Source organism: Sminthopsis crassicaudata, chromosome 3 (genome assembly GCF_048593235.1).
Source record: "Sminthopsis crassicaudata isolate SCR6 chromosome 3, ASM4859323v1, whole genome shotgun sequence".
Taxonomy (NCBI): Eukaryota; Metazoa; Chordata; class Mammalia; order Dasyuromorphia; family Dasyuridae; genus Sminthopsis; species Sminthopsis crassicaudata.
Genome location: NC_133619.1, coordinates 415,576,378 through 415,595,133, shown reverse-complemented (window position 1 = coordinate 415,595,133; position 18,756 = coordinate 415,576,378).

Below are 18,756 nucleotides of genomic sequence, written 5' to 3'. Positions count from 1 at the left end.
TAATTATTTGAGTAAAGAGGGAGGGTGAAATAATTATTTATTATTTATTATTCTGAATTTGGCAAAAATCAATAATATTACTATTTCCATAAAAAGAAATATTTTATATGGAATAAATTAATTAATGAAAAAGTATTATTAAATTCTTCTGTACTGGGCACTTTGCTAGATATACAATATTGAGCAAGCAAGAAAGTTTCTATCCTCTAGAAATTCTATTCTATTCTAAACGGGAAAGATAGCCAATAAAGGATAGATGGGGTTAGAAAGAGAAGTGCTGTGGTGGCTTGCTTCCAAGGAAGATAAACCAAAAATTCACTTAGGATTAGAACTAAGATCCTAGTGGCAAATCAAGTCACATTTATTAAGCACTTAGTACATGATATCCCATGCAAAAGGCTTAATGAAATATTTGTACACACACATATATTCTTTTTTCTGTCCAGTTGTTCTCTATTATATTCCAAAGACAGTACCCTCCCTTTCTACAACAATTAAACTCCTTACCATTCTGTCTTTGTCTTTCTCATTACTGTCTTCTTGTCTGTCTGTCTGTCTCTTCTCTCTCTCTCTCTCTTCCTTTCTTTCTCTTTCTCTCTCCCTTTCTTTTCTGTTTTCTTTTCCTATCCACTGTTTCTTTTTCTCTCTCCCTTTTCTCTCTCTCTGCTTTCTTTCTCTCTGCCTCTCTTTTCTTTCCTCCTTTTTTTTATTTTTCTCTCTCCTCTTTTCTCTATCTGTGTATATATGTATATGCGTGCATGTGTGTATACATACATGCCAACTGGGGGGATGTTGTGGGATGGATTCCACTTTTTTCTGATATGGGTAAGAATAAATACCCTCTGAAATTCTTTCCAGCTTTGAGATTTTGGGATTCTTGCTTACTTGTATAAAAGGGCTTTTTTTTTTTTTTTTGGACAGCAAGCAATATTTAAATACAAATTAATTATTTGTCTTTTTAGAAACCTTAGACTTAGTACTATTAAAAAGGATTCCTTACTCGAGAAGTTAAAATAATCTATTAGAAGGACTCAATTACCTCATCATTCTATTGTGAGAGCATTCTATAACACATGTTCCATGGAATATTTATGAAGGCTATATCTATTTTTTACATTAACAAGTGGTCTGTTGAATTAATATGTAAGTAGATTTTGTGTATGTCATTATTGATTCATTTGGCTGAATAATTATTGCCCTGTGAATAATGACCCCCTTTCGTTTTAAGTAGACAGTGAGAAGATCATTAACTCTCAACTATCACTATCTGGAAGAGTTTAGTTTGATTTCCTAGGTAAATCTGGACAAATTTAGGTTGAAAAAGCTCAAGGATTTTTCCTCCAGTAATCTTCATAACTACTTCAGCAACAATTCAGCTTGAAAATTTAACGATATGGAGAAAAGAAATGAAGAAAACTCCTTTTCTCCTGATTAGGGATAAAAGCACTTTTAATTTAGGAGATAGAGGTATGTAGGACAGTACAATCAGAGACTTTCAAGAGCCCATCCTCCCAGGATAAGAGAAGCAATACTATTCAGAGGCAAATAAACTCCCATAGAAATTCTAAATTCTCAGTCAATTAAGGAATCCTGGTCTGATCAGCTCGGGCTGTCCCAGCACCCACCAAGATACCCAGCTTCCCTCAACTAAACTCTTTGCAGATGACCCATGCACTTTGTTAGCCACCTGCCTGCTGATTCTCTCAGCATAACATTCCATTTCCCTAATAGGTCTTTGCCACTATAGAAGTCAGTCTCTTGGCAAACTGATTTCTATCCAACAATAAACTTTCATTTTGCAACTAATAATTCAGGGATAAGTGAATTGTTTCACTTTTAAACCTGCGGCCCATTAAGGGGATATTGTAACAACTCTTTTATTGCCACTCATGACCACCAGGAATTAAGAGCATTAAACCACATCAAAACTGTGTTCCCTTTTGATCTGTAAAATTAATGCTGTGAAATTCTGTCCTCTTTGATTCCTGGTTTCCCAGACAGCAGAGAGTCTATGAGAGAGTGTGTTTCTCAGGATGGGCCATTTCTAAGTCAAATCACTCCCATTGATAGCAGGATCTCCATACAAATTCAGGCTGAAAAAGCCTTCAAAGTAATTTCAATGGGGAGATTCCTGGTCTGATCAGCTCAAACTGCTCTCAGGCGTTCCCTCCTCCCCCCAGCCAAGATCTGCTCATAAAATAGGTTTCTGCTCTCTCATTTCTTGTCCAAAGTAGTATGTTTTGCCTCTTTTGTATAGCTGCCAGAACCCTGTCCTCTGTGGAGAAATCTTCTTCTCAGTGGAAAAACCTTTTATTATTTCTCTGCCAGGACTTTGCCACTGAAGAAGTCAATCTTTCTAACAAAGCTGGCTTCTCATCTAACAATAAACTTCCCTTTTTGCCACCTAAAACTCTTTGGGTTAGTGAATTCTTTCATGAAGGACCTGTGCCAATCAAAAGGGAATTCCCACAATGTTCTGACTACCACTAGAACCCCATCACTTTGACCTTTTCTTCCCTGTCTGGGGGAGTTCAGGCTAACATTCTAAATGCAGAAATCTATCCCTGTACCAAAAGAATAAATTGCCTCTAAAAGAAGTACTTAAATGCTAATTAAGAGGTAGTGGGAAACAGGAGGGAATGTTCATCTAAGACAATTGAACACCTGCAGTTTTTTTAGCTATAGCTCAATTTGTTATTGCAAAGTCTCAAGCCACAATTAGGACTTAGATCAAAGCTACATCCTTATGAGAGATCTTCATTCAGTTTATCCCATACAGAGGTATGCTAGAGACAGTCAGTAGGCAAACATTTAACCAGCAGTTTTCAGAACCCTGTGATAAAGACAAAAATATTCTTTTTAGCTCACTGTTCGATGTACATTTATGTTTTAGTTTTGCATTGGAGCCTGCTATCTTTAAGTCTTTTGCATAGAAGTTTTGAATGTGAAAAAAAGAAAAGCAGAAATGTATTAAAAGTAAGAGTTTTCTACTCTTGTTGTTTCCCACTCTTTGTGACATCATTTAGGGTTTTCTTGGCAAAGATAGTGGAGAGTGGTTTTCCCTTTTCTTCTCCAGCTCATTTAGCAGATGAGGAAATGAAGATAACAGTGTTAAGTCACTTGCCTAGGATCATACAACTAATAAGTATCTAAGGCCAGATTTGAACCCAGGAAGAAGAGTCTTCCTGACACTTGTCTTGGCATTCTATCCATTACACTACCCCATTCACTATCTAGTTGATACCTAAACATACATTTCAGTGCTTCTCTGAAAATCAGCAGGCAATTATGCATAACAAAATCAAGTTCAAAGGCAAATTCATTCTTTTTTATTGGAGAAAATATGCTGGTTTCAATGTATGTCTGTTGAATAGTATACTTCATTTTTCTTCCATTAAATCATCACTTCCTCACTAAATGTAAATCTCCATTCATTCACAGAGAAGAACATTGACTCTTGCCATTATCAAAGGAAGAGGCCACTAATCACAATTCAATTAAACTTCTTTTTTTGCCTAGTTTTTAAAAACTTAAAAAGCCATGAACTTTTCTCTTTCTGTATACTATTGATGAACTAGCCAAAGTGGGGAAATTTAGGACTATTTAAAAAGATGATGTAATCCATTGTAATGAATTAATTACCTTTTAATACTTGAAGCTTTGATTATATGCACTTAAGAGCTTGCATTATTAATGTCTGCTTATGAAATTAATCTTCAAGTTTCTGTTATGATTCAAAGGAACTTGATGAGTTGGACTGTTGCTTCACATTCCTATCAAACACTACTTTAATTTCTGAAGCTTGAAATGACTTCTCAAATTTCTTTGAGGGGGGTAAAATGTACTTAAAATTAGGATTTTATTGTAATGACCTGAGTAAATGAAGTGAATTAAATGAATAAGCAATTGGGCTACTTTTTAAGATTCACACACTTTCCTCTGCTATTTAAATGTCTACATTGCATGTTAAATGAAGGAATCAGTTTATTTCACTGAATATCAACTCCAATGGCAGTAGGAAGGGGCAAAGATGCAATGATTTTTCACTTTTTTGTTAATGGATTCCATGAAGTGTATAAATGGATAAATTTTCTACTGTGCTGTGCATTTAAGAAGCATGAAAATAAAATATTCCCCATCAGGGAAACCAGGGGGGTATGTAGAAATTTAATTGTAGTCATTGACTACAAAAATTGCACATTGATAACTCCTTTCAAAGAAAATTACTCATACCAAATTTCTCTTTTCATGTTCACCCGAATTATTCCCCTACCCCCAAGCTTCCAGTGATACAATTATAGCATTTGGTTAGGAGATTTGTCTTTCACTAACACTGTGATGTTCATTCATTTATTTATTTTAAAATGATGACTGCTTGGTTAAAGTTTTCAGAAATTCTGTAGTTTCAAAAAAAAAAAACTTTTAAAAACCTACTTTATTTCTCTTTATCTTAAGAACTGAAATCAAACTAAAAAAATTAAGACAACTATATTTGAATTTGTTTGTAAATTTGTGAGTCATTCTTGTCTTTTTGGGGGTATGTTGTCTTTTTAATGTTTTATCAATTTTTTATATTAATATATCAATAATTCATCCAACTAACCTCTCTGTTTGAGATTGGAGCTTCCAACCAATTTTAATGAACTCTTATTATAAAAAAGAAAATCAGTTAAACAAAACAAACCAATTCTTAATTTTGTTTGTCTTAGCTCCTTGTCTGTCAAAGGAGTTGGAAAAGAAAATAGCAAAATACTCTATTACTTTTGCCAGTAAAACCCTAAACGGGGTCAGGAATAGTTGGACATAACTGAAATGACTCACAAAAATGAATATATTCATACACCCATACACACATATATACATGTTTTTATATATATGTATATATACATACACAGATTTACACACGCTCCACCTCCTTTTTCATTTTTGATATCTATGAGCTATAAGCCCAGTAGTAGAATTTTTAGATTTAGAGAATTGCCTGAGATTCCACAGGATGGGGCAGTTGTAAGACCTGAATTCATTTTCCTGACTTCAAAAATTAGTACTCTATCTACTATACTATACTGTTTTGGTTTTTACTTTTATTAGTCAAAATTTTATCTTTTAGGATCACTATCTTTTATTTGGTTCTTAATTTTCCTCCTAACCAAAAAAGAGAAGATTTCTTAATTTAATTCTCTCTCTTTCTCTCTCTCTCTCTTTCTCTCTGTCTCTGTCTCTCTCTCTCTCTCTCTTTCTCTTTCTGTCTCTGTATCTCTTTCTCTCTTTATCTTTCTCTTGTCTCTCTCTCTCTCTCTCTCTCTCTCTTTCTCTTTCTGTCTCTGTATCTCTTTCTCTCTTTATCTTTCTCTCTGTCTCTCTCTCTCTCTCTCTGTCTCATCTAATTGATAGCCTGTATATTATTTTGGAACATAATTTTTGTGGTATATGCTATGATGTAATTTGGCAAACTTTGATGATCCAAGGATCAAATCTGACATACCACCTGTTTTTGAATGGCTTATGGGCTAAAAATAGTTTTTACATTTTAATATATATTTAAATAGTTATAATAATTATGGAAATTAAATAATTATATTTTTAAATATTTAAAAAAAATCTTTAGCCAAATGCCATACAAAAACAGGTGTCAGGCTAGTTTTGTCCAGCAAGCTAAAGTTAACCTACCCTTCTCTGAGATGTTAGTCTAACCCTATTTACTGCCATCTTGCTTTACAGATTTCCCAGCTGAGGGAAAGGGTGGTAAAATGGATTAAGCATTGGACAGTCAGGAAGATGTAAGCTTGATGCAGGCTCAGACATTAACGAGCTAGAAGTCATTTAAACTAGTCTCAACTTCTTTATTTGTAAAAAAAAAAAAAAAAAAAGAGGGGATTAGATTCAGTGACCTCAAAGTTCCCTTTCATCTCTAAATGTCTGATTTCATAATCCTATGATCTTGTCAAAAGGGAAATTCTCATCTTGTCCTTTCACAAACTATAGTTTTGGTTGAAGTGTATGTATTTTAATGAAATTGTGATTTCTTCTATGTGGGTGCTGCCTAAAGGAAATAGCTCCAGATTGGTTTAAAGAGCTCCCTGGCGGTGATGGTAATGAGGGAAAGGAAAAGGGGAACCCCATTTGTGGTCGCATAGATCCCATGAGGCGCAGTGTCCCCTGAAATGAATTTACAGGCCTGAAAACCTAGATTGATAAATAAAAGGTTTATTGTAGGAATTTGGAAATAAAGCTCAGTTAGAAAGACACCAGGGCCAAAGGTGGCCGTTGGTGGGCAGGGACCCCTACATGGCTGGAAGGATACCATGTGTTGGCTGGGAGGGCTCCTGCAATGACGGAGTTCCAGCTTGTTTCTTTTATATCTAGAAGATGATGGGCGGTACCCAGTTCTGGCGGGCTTTTCAGTTAGCCCAGATCAGGTGAGGGCTGGGGGAAGCTGAGCTGAGAGTGGGGGGCTGGGCCCGGATATTCAAAGGGTGCCTTTGACCAGGATTTGTGAATCAAGGTCAGTCATGGGTTGGGCAATTAGGAATCTTAAAGGGACCCCAACCCTCATCAATGATAGTGGATGATTGGATGAGGTAGTTGGGGAAGGAACTAACATGCTGCTGATAAAAACCCTTTTGGAACTTAGCTTCTTATGACAAACATGTCCAAAACCTATATTTGAAGACTTTTGGAACTAGATTCATAGCGCACAGTTAGCAAGGGAATGGTTATAGTTCTTATTCCAGTAATTAATATTCCTCCCTCTTTCCTGAGTGTTCATTCACAAAATCCCTGCTCACTTCCTAACAGCAAGTAGCCCAGCTACTTAGGGTCCTGAGACTAGTCCACTTCTTTCTCTTTGGATTCTGTATTTCTCTTTCTTTGGTTCCTGCTATCGTTTTCATTTTCTTGGCTGCTCCTATAATTGCCTGTTCATCTTCATAGCATTTTAATGTATACCTGGGCTCCTGACTTGACGTAGGAATTCCTTTTTCTTTGCATTCTTTGTAACCTCCATCCAGGAACTTTCTGTTTTGCTTGTGACTATTTATGAATTATAAAGGATTCAAAACTTTCCACACCAATAATAATACAGGTGGTTGAAGTACCGGAAATGTAAGAAATAGGAAAATTCAATTGAATTCAACAAGTGTTTACTGACTGTCTACCCTGAGAAAAAATTATTTACCACTCTCCATCTCCCTTCCCCTCTACATGAGTAGAATGATAGAAAGGAGCAGTTACTCCTCAAGAGAAATTTGTTTTATTCAAATTCTAATTTAGCAGAGAACCCAAATAAATCTTTCCAGTCCAATGGAGTCAAATCTATGCAAAATGAGAATGTGGGTTTATCCCTTGCAAAAGGGCATAAATTTTCTATCCCAACTCTAATGGAACATACCACAGTTTCGTACCAATTTCTCTGAAGAATAGAAAGAATTTAGGATACTGTGCTTAATTCTTAGGTAGTTAGGTGACTTAGTGAATAGAGAGCACTATGCTTTGTGCTTAGAGTCAGCAAGGTCTTATTTCAAATTTGCCCTCAGACATTATCTGTGTTATCCTGGCAAGTCGCTTAACCTCTGATTGCCTTAAATAACTGGAGAAGAAAATGGAAAACCATTATCTTTGCCAAGAGATCCACACACAGTACGGTCCACAGTCACAAAGATGAATACAAATGAACAACACAACTAATGTCTAATTCTTATATCTACATCTTAGAGTGTTGGGATACTTGCTTGTCATTCTCAAGAAACTATTGGCTAGGCTACCATCATGTCAAAAACAGTTTCTTCCATTCACTTTAGCTGTGTCTCCATGATATCATGTCATATAAGCACATAAAAATATAGCCATTTCCTGCAGTGTGAAGATATGGCACTCAGATAAAGGATTAATTTCCCCCCCTTTCAGCTAGATTATTAGCATCGAGATAGATACAATTTCATATGCAGGTAAGTAGTCTAGTCTAAAATCTAGTCTAGAAAACTGGATTATTTAGTGTGAACTGCTATTGTTATCCCCATTTAAAATAGAAGATGAGGAGCTAAGAACAATTTGTCTCAGATTATTTAGAAGGTCAAGAGTTAGAACAAAAATAGGCTTTGAAATTTAGTAAATTTATTTACATAGCTTTGAAGGCATTCTATAAAAACTAATATCTAGAAAAAGTCCCCAAACCTTTCCTTCATCAGGAGCTCCTTTGAAAAAAGTTCACAATGCAGTACTATAATGGGCTAATGGTAGTTGCAGATTAACAAGATAATTTTTTATGTAGTGCTTGCAGAAACTTGTCTGCTTTCTAACCGGGTTATCTGTTTGCTTCTGGGGATACTTAGAGGTGATATAATTAACCTGAGAAGTCTTGTAGGGCATAGGTTTTTCTATGTTCCCTTGGTAGTGAAAATTAGCCAAGCATTCCCATTAACTGCTCTCTGGGCTGTATTCTAAGAAACTGGAAGCTGACAGCTCACTGTGGACAAACCTAATTTTGGCAGTTGACATTTCCTCCTAATCCAACGAAGCATAAGCTCATTAATTGTCAGAAGTTGGGGCAAAGCCCATATTTTTAATGAGTGCTGTTTCCTGGGACTAGGTAGAGGTTAGGGTATAAATGAGAATTTGTATGGAAAAAAAAAAAAGAGAGAGAAAGGAAGGGGAAGATGCAGCACAGGGAAGTAGGCTGAAAATTTGTTTCTAATGAATGCACCTGTCTGGTTTCCATTCTCAGTGATAGGTGACATTTCCCTTAGCCAAGGCATTAGGAATGGCATCTCACACATTTCTGGAGTTCTAGCTACTAGAAGCTCTCAAAATTTGTGTTAACTTTTTTCCATTTTGATTTTTTGACTCATTGTTCCTATTATCAAAACTCATTTTCAAAGCAAGTCTTTACTTTATTAAGTGAAGTCTTTCACTTTCTTTTTTTCTTCTTCTTTTTTTTTTTTACTAAGTCTTTCACTTTATTAAGTGAAACACAAACTGATATTCAAAAGAGAAGCATATGCTTTGGTACTTCAGGTTTTTTTAAAGGTCCCTCAAGGCATTGCTGCCTATTGAAGGTTGTTCCAGTCTAGTTATAGACTACTGAGTCAGTTACCTCTGATAGAAAGGGATATGGGAACATCATGTAAAGGTTTTCACCATCCTGTCTCATACTTTGAATAAAGATGATGAGAGATGACTTTTCTTAATAGAAAATTGTTTTAAAATTTCTGGAGAAAAATGAGTCATTCCATTATAGGAAATTCAGAAAGGGTGGTTTCCTAAAGCCATTGCAAATCAATGGCAAATCAATGGAATATCAGTTTTATAAAGATTGACTTCTATTTCTGTTACTTATTACCAGAGAAATCTTGTGCAGGAGAATCCTCTTTAATGGCATGACTCATCCCTCTCCACGGGAAAAAATATTATCAAGGAAATGTATGATGGAAAAAGGAAATGAATGGCCAAATTAAAAATATTTATTAAATGACTACTATGTACTAAGTATTAAAGAAAAATACAAAAATATCATTTGTCCTCAAGGAGTTTATTCTCTATTAGGAGAAGCTATAAAAACCTCCATAGTCTTCATACCCTGAGTGCATTAACCAGCTTATACAGGAAAATGGTGACCAGGAAAAAGAAATTTAATGTGAAGAGTTATGGAGCTTATGAAGAAAACCATAAGTTACTCATCATTTTCTTTCTGGCAGCAATGGTTGTATTGATTTGATGATTTTTCCTGCAACAAAGGTAGAAAGGTGAAAGTATAAGTAGCAGTTATGTCCTTTGTTCTTGACATCAGGGAGGGGATACCATAATATGAAAGTGAATTGGACTTAAGTGAGGGATAGCTGTGCAAGGTCACCTGCCTCATTTTCCCCTCCAGAGTCATCTGGTTACATCCAGTGGCCAGATATATATCAAGACACTTGGAGATGGCCCTGGATAAATTGGGAGATCTTGGCCTTTTTAGCTAAGGTCTTCAACAGGTTTCAGTTTGACTGAGGCCACAGATAGCTCCATCACATAGTAGGAATGAGGGATAATAAGTGGATAGCTCATAGACTCTATTTTTACTGTTGTGGACTTGTCTGACTTATATCAGCCCCCTTATAGAGAAAATTCTATTAGGAATGAAGTGAGACACATGTAGATCAATCAACAGTTAACAAAAGGAGATTGATTTTGTCATTGACAGGTCATATAGGGAAGATGCTGCATTGAGCTAGCTGAGCATGATTACCCTGCCTCAGAATTTTTCAGAGATCTGTTAAGCAAATATCCATGAGGTGCTAGAGTTCCTCATGAATTTTTAAATTCAAGCAACCTGGAAGTGACGTCAATTCCTCAAGCCCTTACTTCCTTAAGTCAGGTTAGGTAGTTTTAGTATCTCTTAAAGAAAAAAAAAAATTAGCCCAGTTCACATGATGGGGGACTCTACCTCAGTTATAGTGTCACTAGATCAAGAAGAAGGGTAGCCTTCTCGTGGGGGGATTTACAAGAGGATATGAACAAATGTTAGAGAGGAGAAGGTCTCTGAGTTACAACACTGGAAGGAGTTCCAAGGTCAATGAGATCACAGATTGATCAAATTATTTGTATTGAGAGATTGGCCAATCAGGGCCCAGTCCATGGGTCATGTTTAGGGAATCCATACCCCTGTTTAATGGAGCCTTATCAAAATTACATGATGCTGAACAGAAGGGTCCATTTCTCCACTTCAGAGAAAGAATAGATCGTGACTATGGTTTAGCATAATGCCTGACACATTGATTGACTATTTTCTCTCCACTTCATGGTAAAGATTGGGTTGGTTGTTGAGCCAGAATTTACAATGCATATAGAAGCCCATCACTGTCCATAGTGTTCTTTTCTTCCTTGGTGATAAAACAAGGTGAAACCTGCTGTGGGCTTCCTGGTGAAGGGCACTGGGGCCTCCCAACCTGGGTGCTATGTGCCATAGGGTTCCTGGGTTACTTTTGTCTCTATTGAAACTATTTTTCCTCTTTTTAGGTGAAGTATGATTGCGGATGAATCTCTCTTAAGAGTTTCAAAAAGTCAGAAGACCCAGAAGAGTTTGCTTACAGGTTGTGATTTAAAACATCTCAGGAAAGACCTTTTTGATTCATTTCAGTTGAGAGAATTGGCCTAGCCTCCTAAGAACAGTCTTGTAAGCAAAAGTCCATTTATTCATTCTGAAGAGCACTTTGTGGGCAAATACTTTATAATAAAAATATTACGTGTGAGCCCACTCAAACATGATCATGCAATAGATTGAGAGCTTGACCTAGACTCAGGAAAATGAAATCTAATTTGGCCTAATCACACAAAATTGTGTATACTTGTTGTCCCTAAATGAGTAAGTCATTTAAAGTTTGCTTGCCTCAGTTTCATTAATTGTAAAATGTAGATAATAATAAGATCTGATTTGTGGAATTGTTGTGAGATTCAAATGAAATGATTTCTGTAAAAAAGCTCAGCATAGTGTGTGGCACATAATAGGTACCATATAAATAGTTATTCACTTTCCTTTTCCCTCTGCCCCATTCTCTCCAGGATCTGAGGTGTCAGAGAGGAGAGAGTGTTCCATGGGGTGTATGTATGGGGAGGGGATGCTGTGCTTTTCTTCTTGCTACGTTCTTGCTATTGTTCTTTTCAGTAAATATCCCCTTTTAAAGGTGAATTGATATTCTCCAGCAAACCAACCGAATACCTACATATATATTGAAGTGGAGAGCAAGGCCCTTAATTCCCCAAATACTCACTGTCTTATGGTGGCTTTCATTATCCACTGGAGAAGTATACATTAGCCTTGATCTTAAAAATTAAAAGTTAGGAATGGAAACAAAAATGTGTTATGTTAGCATTTTATTTACATGTATATATATATATATATATATAAAAGAGTAAGAATAAATTGATATTTGGAATGTTCTTTGTCTTCTTGGGTAAATGATGTTTATGTAAGTACAATCCAATCTGCTTTAAAAAGACCTAACAAAGGAAAGTTTTGGATATATGCATACAAGATTGCTCATAGTGGTACTTCATGTGGCAAAATCCTGAAAACATTTATTGAGAAATAGTTGAATTAATTATAATAAATAACAACAATAATTATAATAATGGACATTTTTATAGTGCTTACTCTGTCAGGTGAGGTGCTAAGCTATATGAATGCAATAAAATTTTATGGCCCCATGAGAAATGAGGAATATGACAAATTCAGAGAAACATGGAAATACTTATGAACCGAAACAGAGTAAAGTGAGCAGAACCAGGGAATGATTTATGTGGTGAAGAGAAACAACTCAGAACTTGACCAAAATGATGATCAGTCCTGACTTTAAATGACTGATAAAGAAGCATATCTTCTATTTCTTGGCAAAGTGGTGATGGACAAAAGAACTAGACATATATTCTTAGATATTGCCAATATCTTGATTTATTTTGCTTGACTGTATATATTTGTTATAATGGAAGGCAGGGATGATCTGGAGTCAGTTCTAATCAGCTCAAAATAGTTGATTGTTAAATTTTCAGTATGAGCATTTACACATTGGAAATTAACAAATGCTCCAAATCAGGGTTTGGTTTATTATTCTGTTGAATGTCTAGACTTAAGAAAGTGATGGAGAATGTCAGTGATGTAGCTTTAATTTAAAGTATGTCATGGAGAGCTGGTTGTTAAGCATTTAATAGCATATCTCTGATAGAAGGCTACTATGTGAGAAGAGGAAAGTTGAGAGTCAATGAGATTTTTTTTTACTAGATGTGTAACTTTGAGCTACTCATTTTTAAAAAATGTATTTTATTTATTTTTAAAAAATGTTTTCCAATTATATTTTAATTTGGTTCTGGCTGCATTCAGGATTTTTGCCTTCCACTGAATTTGACACTTCTGCTAGAATTCCCACATTCACTTTTTACATATGAGAAACATGGATCCCCAAAAGACTGAATGACTTGACAGTCATCCAATTGACAAGTAGCAGACTGGGATTTGAACTTAGGTCTCCCAACTCCTTATTTAGCTCATTGTACCATGCTTTTTCTTTATCTGTAAATTGCATTCTTCTCAGTTATGGGCTTCTGGAAAGGTGAGCCAGTCACTAACCCTTAGAAGGTCCAGGTTTTCTTGTCTATAAAATGGGGAGTTTGGGGGAGAAAAGGAGATAGATTAGGAGACTTGCATGATACAATAGGTACCCAAATTCAAATTCTGCTTCGGTAGTTTGGAACTACCTAAGTAATTTTTCACAGGCTATTTAACTTATCTGGACTTTAGTTTCCTTATTTCTTAAAGGAAGAAGCTCTACTAGATGACTTCTGATATCTCTCCTACTCCTGAGGCTATGATTCTCTTCTAAGATCATTCCTGAAGTCTGACAGAAAGGTTTTCAAAGTCTCTGAAAATTCATTTCAATCTTTCCATTGAGCAAGAACATTATACAGAAACAATCTTCAGCTTTCCATTTATTCCAGGTTCTCAATAGTGATGTTACTCTGAGAAACATCCATCACCTAAGAATAGCAGTACTATATAATTTCCCTAAGTCGTGTGATTTTTTTTCTCTTGGTTACAGCTTGTCATTCATTAGGGATAGATTATTTTTTTAAAGTGTTCCTCCGCTGCTGAACTAGGAAGTTTCCAAAATAAAATAAATTTCACAAAAGAAAAACCCTAGGACAGGAATGAAGGTGGCAGGCTGCCTCCAGAAATAAAATCTGTCTTATTGAAGTAGTAAGTAGCAAGTGAGTCAGTCTCAGCAAGAAACAAATTGTTTGAACAATAGATTTAATTAACTTGTGTTTAGGTATTCCATCACAGCAGGTATTAAGTCCCAGAGCACCTGCTGCTAGACCTGAGCTGGCGCCTTGGGTTTCCTGTAGAACAGTGTGAAGAATAATGGAAGCCTTCAACATGGCCAGTGGTAGCAGGAATAGTTTCCTGCTGACTAGCAAGAATGGGTATGGAGGAAGAGGCAAAAAGCAGGATTTAGCAGTTACCTGTGAATGACATATATCGTTAAGCATTAAAATGGTATTTAGTACAAATAAAAATATCACTTTGATTGCCTTATGCCCAAACTGCCTAGCCCTTAACTACAATAAAAAAGACTATGGAGCTTCTAGTTGACTTATAATTTTTGTATAGCCTTCCCAAAATCACTTAGCTCCTCATTAGTAAAATGTAGAGCTAGAAGAGTTAGATGTAACAGTTGGTGAATATCAAAGCCTTTTTAACTACTACTAATTAGATTTACTCTCACTGTCTCTGTGCCTATGTTTGTCTCTTTATATGTCTCTCTCCTGGTTTGCAGAAAACAATCATCTCCATCTGGGAACTCACCTACATCATTGAATCCTAAGTAGATAAATTTAAGGATTTGTTTGAAGTGCAGAGAGATTGAATAACTTGCCTGGGGATCACACAACTATTAATCAACAGAAAGAAAGATTTGAATTCACTTCTTCCTTACTCTGAATTTAGTACTCCTTTCTTGCTTCAACTCTCTATCTATTGAGTATATTACTGGAAAAAAGCAGAAACAAAAAATGCTTCTCAAGGTTTTTCTTGTATTTGGCTCAATTCTGAAGAGAAATGAAAATTTTCCTTTCCCCAAATCTTTCAGTCTGCATTTATGTCTGCCTCCATAAAACTTTCTTCTTCTCATAATATTCTGGCTATTATTTATTAAACACAAGCAAAATGTCTTACAGTTGCATCAAGTAGAGAACATAGACATGACATTCTACCTAGTTGTATTGTAAATCTAGATTTCTTTTTCCTAATGTATATACTAGGAAACTCATTTTTGTTTTCTGTGACTGAAGTGATGTCACACAGAAATACAGTTGATTTGTTATTAGCAATTAAATTGAAACTAGAATGTATTCATAGTCAAGACTGAAACTTATACTTAGTAAAGAAATATTCTTATCCAATTTTTTTCTTTTAAATGTACTGGGCAGTGAGGGGATAGGTGGTTATTATTTGGACATGTGATTTTATAGATCCCATTGAGGTAACTACCTGTACTAAAGAATGTAGGTACATCTCTTCTGCCAATTATAATCTTGGAGAATTGCCAAAGGGAACAGGGAAAAGGACTTCCAGGAGCCAAGATGGTGGAGTAAGCAATAAGTTGCTGTAATTCTCCCATATTCACCTCCAAATTCCTACTTAGGAAGTTGACATTCTAATAGAAGATATAACAAAGTCATACATAAATATATACAGAATAAATATAAAGAAAATAATTAAAAAAATAAATACAAAGAGGTCAAATACAAGATAGTTTGAGTAGCTATTGTTTATTTAAGTTGATATATAGATGTCGGTCTTAACCTAATTTCTGCCAGATATCTTCCCTGCTTTCTCAGTTATTCTTGTTAAATAGGGAGTTTTCTTGTTTTATGTTTTGGACTATTTGAAAATTCAGTTATTTGTTTCTGATTTTCCTTGTTTCATTAATTTTTTACCCAAAGACCAATACTTTTTGACGATTATTGACTTATAATATAATTTGAAATCTGGAAGTGGAATTTCCTTCATTTCCACCCTTTTTTCATTATTTTTGTTGTTATTTTAGATCTTTTGTTTCTTTGTATACATTTCATTATTAATTTGTCTAGCTCTGTAGTATCCCTTTGGAACTAAATTAATTTTGGTGGCATTGTCATTTTATTAAACTTGAACCCTTTTATTATAAATGCAGGGTTGCTCTGGAATAATAGTAGTGTAGTAGTAGTAGTAGTAGTAGTAGTAGTAAAATATCTATATAACATTTTAAGGTTGAGGTATTTACTTAATAATTTAAGGTAAGAATTCTTTACACATATTAACTCATTTGATCCTTACAATTTTGTGAGATAGGTGCTGTTGTATTAGTACCACCCCCTTTTATTATTATTACTATCCTCACCCTCAAGTTATTCCCTCTATTCACTGGGCTACTAATATATCTACACTCAAAAACATATGTACCCAAATCCCTTTAACTCATATTTGGAGAAAGACTATTAAGTTCAGAGAACAAAGGCCATGATCTAAAATTTTATAGGACAAGTCCTTCTAGGAGCTATATGACACTCTTAATGAAACTTCATTTCTACAATTCCGATGACACAAACACCAGCCATTCTGAAGAACACGAAAAGAGGGAGCTATCTAAAGAGGCTATTTTAGTCATATGGGAGCTCACTGAACAATTTGAGCTTTTCAAAAGTTACATATGAAAGTTCAGCAAGGTCAGATAAGATATAGATAGACACAGGAATCACCTGATCCTGTAAAAATCATGTCAAGAATGCTAAAGCTTAAAATGAGTGAGGGCTGACAGTGAGTGCTGAACACAGTCAAAAAGGCTCTATTTTTCTTCTGTTCTCTTTGCTAAGGAGAATGCTCTTCAGGCCAGCAGGGAGTTGAGACGTAGCATTAGTGAGGAGGTCTTTCAGAAAGCACCCAGCTACTCATACTTCTACCTTACCTTTCCTTTTAGAGGCCCAAGATTAGATCTTTTAGTTGAATATCTTACATTAAAGTGAATGAATTCTCCCTTTCTATTCTTGCCCAACTTCTTTTTTTTTTTTTTTTTTGCTATTGCTATAAATCTTTCATAATTTGGATGGATTCATTCCTGGTAGCTTAGCAACCTCCTCTGTGTTCAAACCTCAGTTTTGCACTGTCTGGCATATTTCCCAACCTAGTCTCAGATGCCAACTCTACTTTGAGTCTCCTAAAAGCTCTGGAAGTCTTTTACAATTATTATTTCCACAACTCTTTCTAGAGGATATTATCTGTGGAAGAAGTTAGCTGGCATCTGGTAAAACATACCAGGGTGACTTATTTATAATAGATCTTTTAGGGAAAGAAGGTCTATGATCTGAACCGTACTAGGGTTAAGGGGCTCCAGAATCTCATTCCCTTTCAATTCCATTACTGGAATTGAATCTTGTGAAAGTGGACTTCATGTTTCTTTGTCTGATTCAGTCAATTTGGGTTCTCAATTCCAAATCCATTATAGTATTAAGTCCAGGATCACAATCTGCTCTAGAAACTCTTGGATTGCAAATTAAAAGTTTTCAATTTGTCTAAGGTCCTACTATAGGATTCTTCTTTGAGACAATATTACCTCTAAATTGGTCATTGATTTGCCATGAAAAATGACAGGGAATTAAATTTTGGACTTTCTTAACCCTATCGATTCCCAACACCAGGTAGATTTCCATTTGTGAGATATGACATATGTGGGAATATTTGTAAGACAGCTTTGTATGGGATACTTTTAGGGAAATCTTTTCAAACTTTTAATTGAGGAAATGTCAAGCCTGTTTAATGTCCATGGAATCCTCAAAGTCCACTTCACCCTTTGACTTCCCAATTTCAATTTTAAAAGGAATGATATGGTTCCGAGAGTAATGGTTACAGGAATTGACACCCAAGTTGAAGTATGAGCTTTTATACTCTAAACCTTTGTCTCGCTTGTGATCTGCTCAACTCATTCAGATGATAAAAAGCAATTTCAGTAGCACTTAACTTAATTGCTTTGTGACCAGCTACAGACCCCTGGGCTCCACTTAAACATCTCAGACAACGTGCTGCCACAATTCTAGGAAGTGTACTGTGACTCAAATATGTATATCTCTTTCATATCCAGTCATTTGCCTTCAACCATCTAATTTTTCTGTCCCTCATGGTGGAAGCCAAGTACAAATTCTCTTCTGTATATCAAAACATGTTTGTTAATCCAAATCTCAAAAATAGGTTAAGAAAATTCATGTCAACAATGAAAAGAATTGGTCTTTCAAAATGTGTGTGTCTCTGACCCAAATCACTAATCCTTCTATTAAAAAATTAAATAAATTTTATTGATATCTTCTGTGAGTTTCTTGATATCAGGGAGTATAATTTTGCCTTTCTTTAAATTCCTTCTCCTAGCACAGTACTGGCACACAGTAGGCATGCTTGTTGACTCAATATACCACCTTGAAATTGAATCCTTCATAATAACAGCAAGAACAATAACAACAACAAAATCAGATATGACAATATATGTTTGTGTATATGCTGTGTGTGACACATTCTACCTTGATCTTTCCCTTCTCTGCCACAGCTGGTTTTTCCTTTTCTTTGCTGATTCTGTTTTGCCAATTCTTTCCAGCTTAGCTCATTTAATCAAAATTTCCCGCTCATTCCTCAGTTTGATCTTCCTCTGGTAATATTCATTTCTTTTAAAATTGTCCAGGTCAGTCTTAAGTTCCTCTTCTGGCTCAAAGACCACCATAATCTAAATTTCTCATAGAACTATGCTTTTGATCCGTGAAACCCAGAATTCCAGTTATTTCTCAAACCCCTATTTTATTTATACTGACAGACTATCCACCAATTTCCCATTTGTGCATTTTCACATACTCTCTATCACAAAACACCTGATTATAGATTTTCAAAATATCATTGTTATATGGTTGACAAATAACATATGTTTTTACTATTTTACAAAATAAGCAAAGTAAGCTAGATTTCCGAAATTGTGTATGTGTATGTGTGTGTGTCTTGTATCACTTCCTACATATGATAGATACTTGAAAAATACTTGTTGCTTTTAAAAACAAGCCATCTACACAAAAATCCCATTTCTTGCTCCAGGTTTAACTACTGCTGAACCCATTATTGAACTATTGCTACAGCCATCTTTTCCATTCACATCTATCCTTCCAAATAGCTGCATATCAAATACCATTTTCTAAATGAAACCTCTCCTCATCCTC